Source organism: Bos indicus x Bos taurus, chromosome 7 (genome assembly GCF_003369695.1).
Source record: "Bos indicus x Bos taurus breed Angus x Brahman F1 hybrid chromosome 7, Bos_hybrid_MaternalHap_v2.0, whole genome shotgun sequence".
Classification (NCBI taxonomy): domain Eukaryota; kingdom Metazoa; phylum Chordata; class Mammalia; order Artiodactyla; family Bovidae; genus Bos; species Bos indicus x Bos taurus.
Window position 1 is genome coordinate 88,352,419 of NC_040082.1, and position 9,124 is coordinate 88,361,542.

The window sequence follows — 9,124 nt, forward strand, 5'->3', positions numbered from 1 at the left end:
AACACTATAAGAATACAAAAAGAAAGAACATGAATATCCTTTCTAACTACCAAAGGACAACCAATAACTGTGATAAACTAATGAAACTGTTTTTGAAAGAAAAACTGCCTTCACTGAGCTTGTCATCTATTATCTAGAATATGAAGAAATAATTCTTTCCCAGATGACAGCAAAAAATGAAAACAAAAAACATACCAGAGATATGAATAACTAAGGATGAATAGGTGATAAATTTTATTCCTGAGGACTTCTAAAGCTGACACAGGGTTTCATGGAAAGAGCAGAAAAGATTTCCTCTGTTTGGTCACAAGTAATATGGCTTTCATGAGATAAATATTTGCAGTCTGCTGCATATTTCATTTATGTAACCAACTTTTAAAAGTCATATATAATTAAAACAAAACTTGACTCTCTTTTCGTGCCTAGCGCAGCCATGGCTCGGGGTCCCAAGAAGCACCTGAAACGCGTAGCAGCTCCAAAACATTGGATGCTGGATAAACTGACTGGTGTGTTTGCCCCTCGTCCATCTACCGGCCCCCACAAGCTAAGGGAGTGTCTCCCCCTAATCATTTTAGGATTAGGAATAGACTTAAGTATGCCCTAACTGGAGATGAAGTAAAGAAGATTTGCATGCAGCGTTTCATTAAGATCGATGGCAAAGTCCGCACAGATATAACCTACCCTGCTGGTTTTATGGATGTCATCCGCATTGATAAGACTGGAGAGAATTTTCGTTTGATCTATGACACCACAGGTTGCTTTGCTGTTCATCGTATTACACCTGAGGAGGCCAAGTATAAATTGTGCAAAGTAAGAAAGATATTTGTGGGAACAAAAGGAATCCCTCATCTGGTAACCCATGATGCTCGTACCATCCGTTACCCTGATCCCCTCATCAAGGTGAATGATACCATTCAGATTGACTTGGAGACTGGCAAGATTACTGATTTCATCAAATTTGACACTGGTAACCTGTGCATGGTGACTGGAGGTGCTAACCTGGGAAGAATTGGTGTGATTACAAACCGGGAGAGGCATCCAGGTTCTTTTGATGTAGTTCATGTGAAAGATGCAAATGGCAACAGCTTTGCCACACGGCTCTCAAACATTTTCGTTACTGGCAAAGGCAACAAACCGTGGATCTCTCTTCCCCGTGGAAAGGGTATTCGCCTTACCATTGCTGAGGAGAGAGATAAGAGATTGGCAGCCAAACAGAGCAGTGGATAAAATGATCTCTATGTGATGTGATTGGAAAAGTCTTTGTAATTAAAGATAATACCAAGTGGAAAAAAAAAAACTTTACAGATAAATAAAAATTTTAAACAGGTTTTAAAAAGGATCTCCTGGAGACACTAAATTAAAAGATAATATATACTGATACACTTCTCTTCGAAAAGGTCTTGGAGGACCAGATTATAAAGAATTTTGCTCAAACAGTCATTAAAAACTAACAAATATATACAAGAGGAAAACTATCAAAACTCTGAAGAGAGATATCAAAGCAGAACAAAATAAACAGTGATTCCATGTTCATGGATAAGAAGACTTAATACTGTCAAGATGTCAGTTCATCCTAAATGAATCCATAGATTCAATACAATCCTAATCAAAATTCTAACAAGTCATTTTGTGGATATGGAAAGACAAAAGACCCAGCATAGACAATACAATATTAAAGGAGAAGAACAAAGTTGGAGGATTGATACTGCTTGACTCCAAAGCTACTACAAAGCTACAGTAATCAAGACAATGTGGTATTAGTGAAAGAACAATCAATCAACGGAACAGAACAGTGAGCCTAGAAACAGACCTCCATAAAAATAATCGACTCATATTTGTCAAAGGAGCAAAAGCAATACAATGGAGCAAAGAGTCTCTCAAAAAATGGTGATGGAACAAATGGACATACATATGCAAAAAATATAAATCTAGACCTTACACTCTTCACTCAATATAACTCAAAATGGATCACAGACCTAAATGTAAAACACAAAACTATAAAACTGGAAGACAACATGGGAGAAAATCCTGGTATGGTATTTGTCCTTTAAAATCCTGGGTATGGTAATGTCCTTTAAAATAGAACAACAAAGACATGATCCATGAAAGAAATGATTGATAAGGTGGACTTCATTAAAATTAAAAACTCTGCTCCAAGAAAGACAATACAAAGAGAATGAGAAAATGAGTTGCATACTGGGAGAAAATATTTGCAAAAGAGACATTTAAAAGGGACTGTTATCTAAAATATATATAATTAATTCATAAATACAACTATAAGAAAACAAAAACTCAATTAAAAAATGGACCAAAGCCCTTAACAGACCCCTCAGCAAAGAGATATACAGACGGCAAGTAAGCATAAGAACATATGTCCCACATCATATGTTATCAGGGAACTGTGAATTAAAACAATGAGATATTAATAATGTCACATATTAGAATGACCAAAATCCAAGACACTGACAACATCAAATGCTGACAAGGATATGGAACAATAGGACTCTCATTCACTGTTAAAACAAATGCAAAATAATACAGAAACTTGGAAAGACAGTGTGGCTATTTCTAACAAAACTAAACTTACTCTTTACACAAACCAGCAATCACATTCTTTGGTATTTACCCAAAGGAGTTGAAAAGGTAATGTCCACACAAAAATCTATACATGGATGTTTACGGTATCTTTATTCATAACTGCCAAAATATGGAAGAAACCAAGATGTCCTTCAGAAGGCGAACAGATGAATAAACTGTAACACATTCAAACAACAAAATATTATTCAGCACTAAAATGAAATAAGCTATGAAACCATGAAAAACAAGAAGGAACCTCAAATGGATATTAGTAAATAAAAGAAACTGATCTGAGATGGCTACATACTGTATATTCCAACTATATAACACTTGAGAAAAAGCAAAGCTATGGAAACAATAAAATATCAGTGGCTGCTGTGAAGAGTAGGGGCAAAGATGCACAGTCAGAACATAGAGGATTTTTAGGACAGTGAAATTCTCTGTATTAGATTATAAAAATGGATATAGGTCATGAGACATTTGTCCAAACCTATAAAGTACAACATCAAGACTGAATCCTTCACCCATAGGTAAACTAAGGAATTTGGGGGGATTATGATATGTCCATCAATATAGGTTAATCCTTAATGAAAATGTACAATTCTGGTGAGTGATGTTGATAATGAGGGAGGCTATGTATGTGTCAGGGCAAGGGGTATATAGGGAATCATTGTACCCTCTCAATTTTATTGTAAACTTAAAACTACTCTAAAAAAATTAAATCTTTTAAAAAAAAGGACAATCTGCTATCATCTTTTCCCTTAAATGTCCCCCAAATAATGACAGCAAGGCAAGTCCAAGGAGGGAACAGAGGGAAATGTGCTCAGCACCAAATGAGAACTTACTTTGGGTTTTGCAATCTCCTTGATCTTCCTGATTTCCTCGTCAGACATGACATCGTAGAACCTGACAATGTGTGGCTGTCCCATTCATCCTCCTCTTTGAAGGGGGCGATGACCAGCTGGGGCATCCTGTTGCCATAATGTAACCTACAGAAAAGCCTCTTCTGCCTCTGTGGTATCTGGGAAGCACAGAGCAACAAGTCTATGTTCCAGGCTCCTCAGTCTGCCAGGCACCAGCCTCACTCCTTAGGCCCATCTCCTCCCTCTTCCCTCAGAAAGGAAAAAAAGCATAATGGAACACAAATCATTCAATATCTTCTCTGTCAGGAATATCCTTACTCACATTTACAAGCCCTTAGAGGGAAGTCACTCTTATACTGGACTTAAAAAACAGTGACAATTCACCTTAAATGGGTTTGGAAAAAAAAGAGTCTTTTTCTTCTATCCAACTTCCCATAATGTCTAGGGGTGATCAGCTCAATTCTGAGATTGAACCCTTTAATGGTCTGTTCTCTGTGGCCTTCCTACTCATGCTATGACCCATGGACTAGCATCAGTTGGGAGATGGTTAGAAATACAGAATCTCACGTTCTAACTCAGTATTACTGAATTAGAATCTGCATTTTAACAACATCCCAGGTGATTCCTACGCACCTTAGATTTTGAGACACTAACAAAGTCCAAGATCTACCCATGATCCTCCTGGCCCTCCATGAGAGCCTGCCTATATTAAAATTCTGAATATTATAGCTTCTTTTCTCAAATATTATGCTCTACTAATATAAAAAATGTTTGCTATTTCCAAAACATAGGATACTTTTTCTCACTGTACACTTGTTCATGGTATAGTCTCAGCCTAAAACTTCTTTTATTACATTGTTCACCTGGTAATCTAGTTTAGGAGTCCTTTACCTGTGAACCTTACCACTTTTTGTCCTAGAGTTAATAACCTTTTGTTGTATGTTGCTACCAAATCTTGCACATACCACTACTGTACTAAAACTACTTATTTATATTTTAAATTTTCCTTTAATACACTACATATTTCTATAACAGGGCCATATATTATTCATTTTTGCTTAATTTCTTCCACATGCATGTAATAAAAATAATATTCATAATAGTCTTAATGCCTAACATCTAATTAGCCATCAATTAAAATAAGTGTTTGATATAATTATAAGACTGAAAAAGACCCAGTGGTGCACTCAACGGGCAGGTTCAAGAACTAAAATATCTTCCCAACTAAATCTGGCCTTCCAAAGTTGAAAGTCCCCAGTATTTATACGGCCAGGTGATCTAAAGGTCTCCAAGTACCCTAAGCACCCCTTATAACCCCAATGACTCCCTTTCCCATCTTACGAGTTTGATACCCTCTCCGCGGCAGAGGCTTTCTTAGCTCTAGAGGGTTTGCTTATAATCAAGAGTATCCTGAGGAGAACTGTTCAGTGTCTCCTGTTTGGTCTCTGATTCTTCATTCCCAAGGTTTCCTGCCCTTTCTTCCTCCAACAACTTCACAAAGTATGGCAGATTCAACTGGGCTTGTTTATGAGAGGAGTCTGGACAAAGGAAAGCAAATAGTTAATAATCAGGGAGATCATATGGAGAAGCTCTGCAATTCTTCTACTTCAAACGACGCTGATAAACCAGTATGGAATCTGAACACTGTCCAGAATTAGAATAAAGAGAGAAATAAAAACTGGTATGGAGAAAATCCACCCCCACTATGCCTTACTCACCAGTTCCAAGGGACCTAGTACAGAAAGGCAACCAGCAGTCCTGCCTCACATTCACAACTCAAGTTTTATGCTGCGCACATCTGCTTCCTAGTGCATTTTCATTACAAGGTTATATATCATGTGCTGTTTTATATATATATATATATATATATATATATATATATATACAGTTAGAATGTAGACTAGAGTTCCAGATAACTTCCACAAGCATCATCATCTCATGGGCCCTCACAATATCCAAGAAAGAAGGATTTTGGTCCCCATTCCTCAGGTAAGAATACCAAGACACAGAATAAACAAGGAACCTGGGTCAAGATCATATAGAAAAAAATAAGCACATCAGAACTAGAACCCAGATGTCTAACTCTGTGGCTCTTACCAAAAATACTCAAAAAAAAACTTACAAGGCTTATCTCACATAACAGTCATGAAGGACACTCCCATGTTAGACAGTCAATGTAAGAGTTCTGGCAATAATGTCAACAAAAGAAAGATTTTACGAACCTGAGTCAGGGCAGCACAGTCTAGAGTGTGAAATCTTACCAAGCTTATTAATATAAACCAGGTGTGGTATGATTATATAAATGCCCTTTTCAAAAGAAAACAAATTACAGTCAAATTAGATATAGCCCTTTGGTCATCCTAGAGTAATTATGAATCCAGAATTGAAATATTTTTCACTAAGCTCTTACAGTGCTGTGATCAGTTATCGTGTTATTTTCTACAATCTATTGACTTATCTGTTAACATGTCTAATCTCCCACTACCATCCCCAAACTACCTTAAGATATTCTGGGAATAGACCACGTGTAAGTCTTTTGTCCAGTACAGCATGTAGCATATAACAGACCTCTGTAAGTTTGCTGAATTTAGTAACAGTAAAATGACTCTGCAATATCCCCATCTGTTTGTAGTCTTTATGCCAAGACATCTCCCTGAAACAAAGGGAATATACCACCTGTCAAGGAGCTCTTTCCACTTTTTGGCAATTATCTTGAGTTTTTCTTCAAACAGAACCCAAGAGTATCTGGCTGCATATTCTTCTCATATGATCTAGGGCTAACTCCAAGGGCCACAGAGAACAAAAATAATCAATTCCTCTAATTCTTCAGTTAATCTTTTCTTCCTCCAATAATTCCAATTATTTGTTAAGATTCTGACACTAATTCTAATTTGTGAATTGTCCGACATGACCAAGCAATTCTCTGACAGCTGCTGGGTGTTCTACTATTTAACTCAATTCTGGCACTATCCATCTAAAGACAGGGTCAGATCCCATAGGCTAAGGGTTCAGTCCCACAACACGGTCTCCTACCCCTACCTCTACTTCAGTGGCCAACTGCTGTTCAATTGCTGAGTCATGTCTGATTCTTTGCAACCCCATAGACAGTAGCATTTCAAGCTTCCCTGTCCTTCACTATCTCCTAGAGTTTGCTCAAACTCATGTCCATTGAGTCGGTGATGCCATCCAACAATCTCATCCTCTGTTGCCCCCTTCTCCTCCTGCCCTTAATCATTTCCCAACATCAGTGTCTTTTCCAATGAGTCAGCTCTTCACATCAGGTGGCCAAAGTATTGGAGTTTCAGTTTTAGCATCAGTCCTTCCAATGAATATTCAAGGTTGATTTCCTTTAGGATTGACTGGTTTGAACCTCTTGCAGTCCAAGGAACTCTCCAAAGTCTTCTCCAGCACCACAATTCAAAAGCATCAATTCTTTGGCGCTCAGCCCTCTTTATGGTCCAACTTTCACATCTGTACATGACTACTGGAAAAACCACAGCTTTGACTATACGGACCTTTGTTAGCAAAGTGATGTCTCTGCTTTTTAATACACTGTCTAGGTTTGTCACAGCTTTTCTTCCAAGGAGCTTTCCAAGTGTTTTAATTTCATGGCTGCCGTCACTGTCCACAGTGATTCTGGAGTCCCAAAATACAAAATCTGTCATTGTTTCCACTTTTCCCTCATCTATTTGCCATGAAGTAATGGGACTGGATACCATGATCTGCTTTTTGAAAGCTGAGTTTTAAGCCAGTTTTTTCACCCTCCTCTTTCACTCTCAAAAGGCTCTTTAGTTCCTCTTCACTTTCTGCCATTAGAGTATTATCATGTGCATATCTGAGGTTGTTGATATTTCTCCCGGCAATAGTGACTCCAGCTTGCAATTCATCCAGTCAGGCCTTTCGCATGATGTACTCTGCATAAAAGTTAAATAATCAGGGTGACAATATATAGCCTTGTCATACTCCTTTCCCGATTGTGAATCAGTCCATTTTTCCATGCCTGCTTGTAACTGTTGTTTTTTAACCTGCATACAGGTTTCTCAGGAGACAGGTAAGCTGATCTGGTATGCCCATCTCCAGAAGAATTTTGCCCAGTTTGTTGTGATCCACACAGTCAAAGGCTTTAGCATAGTCAATGAAGCAGAAATACATGTTTTTTCTGGAATCCCCTTGTGTTTTCTATGATCCAACAGATGCTGGTAATTTGAGCTTTGGTTCCTCTGCCTTTTCTAAATCCAGTATGCACATCTGGAAATCCTCAATTCACTTACTGCTAAAGCCTAGCTTGAAGGATTTTGATCACTACCTTCATAGCATGTGAAATGAGTGTAATTGTACAGTAGTTTGAACATTCTTTGGCACTGCCCTTCTTTAGGACTGGAATGAGAACTGACCTTTTCCAGTCCTGTGACCACAGATGGGTTTTCCAAATTTGCTGGTGTACTGAGTTCAACACTTTAACAGCATCATCTTTTAGGATTTAAAACAGTTCAGCTGGAATTCCATCACCTCCACTAGCTTTGTTCGTAGTAATGCTTCCTAGGGCCCAGTTGACTTCACACTCCAAGATGTCTGGCTCTAGGTGAGTGATCACACCAATGGTTATTCTGGTCATTAAGACGTTTTTTGTACAGTTCTGTGTATTCTTGTCACCTCTTCTTATATTCTGCTTCTCTTAGGTCCATACCGTCTTTGTCCTTTATTGTGCCAATCTTTGCATGAAATGTTCTCTTGGTATCTACAATTCTAGTCTTTCTCATTCTATTGTTTTCCTCTATTTCTTTGCATTGTTCACTTAAGAAGGCGTTCTTACCTCTACCTGCTATTCTCCGGAACTCTGCACTTAGTTGGATATATCTTTCCTTTCTCCTTTGCTTTTCACTTCTCTTCTCAGCTATTTGTAAAGCCTCTTCAACCACTTTACCTTCTTGAGCGTTTCTTTGAGATAGTTCCAGTCACTACCTCCTGTACAATGTTATGAACCTCCATCCATAGTTCTTCAGGCACTCTGTCTATCAGATCTAATCCCCTGAATCTATTCATTACCTCCACTGATGGTGCTTCTGACTACTGGCTGTGGATTGGAAGTTCCAATGACCCTCTCCATGCATTTGCTTAATTTGTTAGAGCAGCCCAAAGAACTCAGAGAAACATGTTACCAAGTAGATTACCAATTTACAACTTACAAACAGATAAAAGATATGCATAAGGCAAAGTATGTGGCAAGGGGTGTAGAACTTCCATGCTCTTTGGTCTTGCCACTTTCTCAGCATCTCCACATGTTCACCAGTCTGCAAGCTCCCTGTGCCCTGTCCTTTGGGTTGTTATGGAGGTGTCATTATATAGGCAGGTTTAATTAAATCATTGGCTACTGTTGGTCAATTTAACCTCTAGTCCCTCTCCTCTATTCTGGAGGTCAGAAAAGTTTCAACTTTCAAATCACAGGGCTTGTTCCCTGGCAAGCAGCTCTCATGTTTAGGTTACCTGAAAGTTTTCCAAGTCACCTCATTAACATAACAAAGACATCTTTATGCCTCTCATCACTTAGGAAATTTGATTTTTGGAGCTTTGTGCCAGGAACATGGAGAAACCCAAATACATAGTACTTATTATAAGCTACAATAACACATTCACTCAATACAGATCAAATTAAGTGTTTAGCACTGCTGCTGCTGCTGCGTCAC

At 38.3% G+C, this 9,124-nt stretch overlaps 1 pseudogene across 1 annotated transcript; it reads left to right on the plus strand.

Moving 5' to 3' along the window:
- The first annotated feature begins 403 nt into the window (after positions 1-403).
- On the plus strand, positions 404-1,285 carry LOC113895640 (annotated as a pseudogene). The gene has a single exon (XR_003511901.1). The product of XR_003511901.1 is annotated as a 40S ribosomal protein S4, X isoform-like (transcript).
- Positions 1,286-9,124: the final 7,839 nt, after the last annotated feature.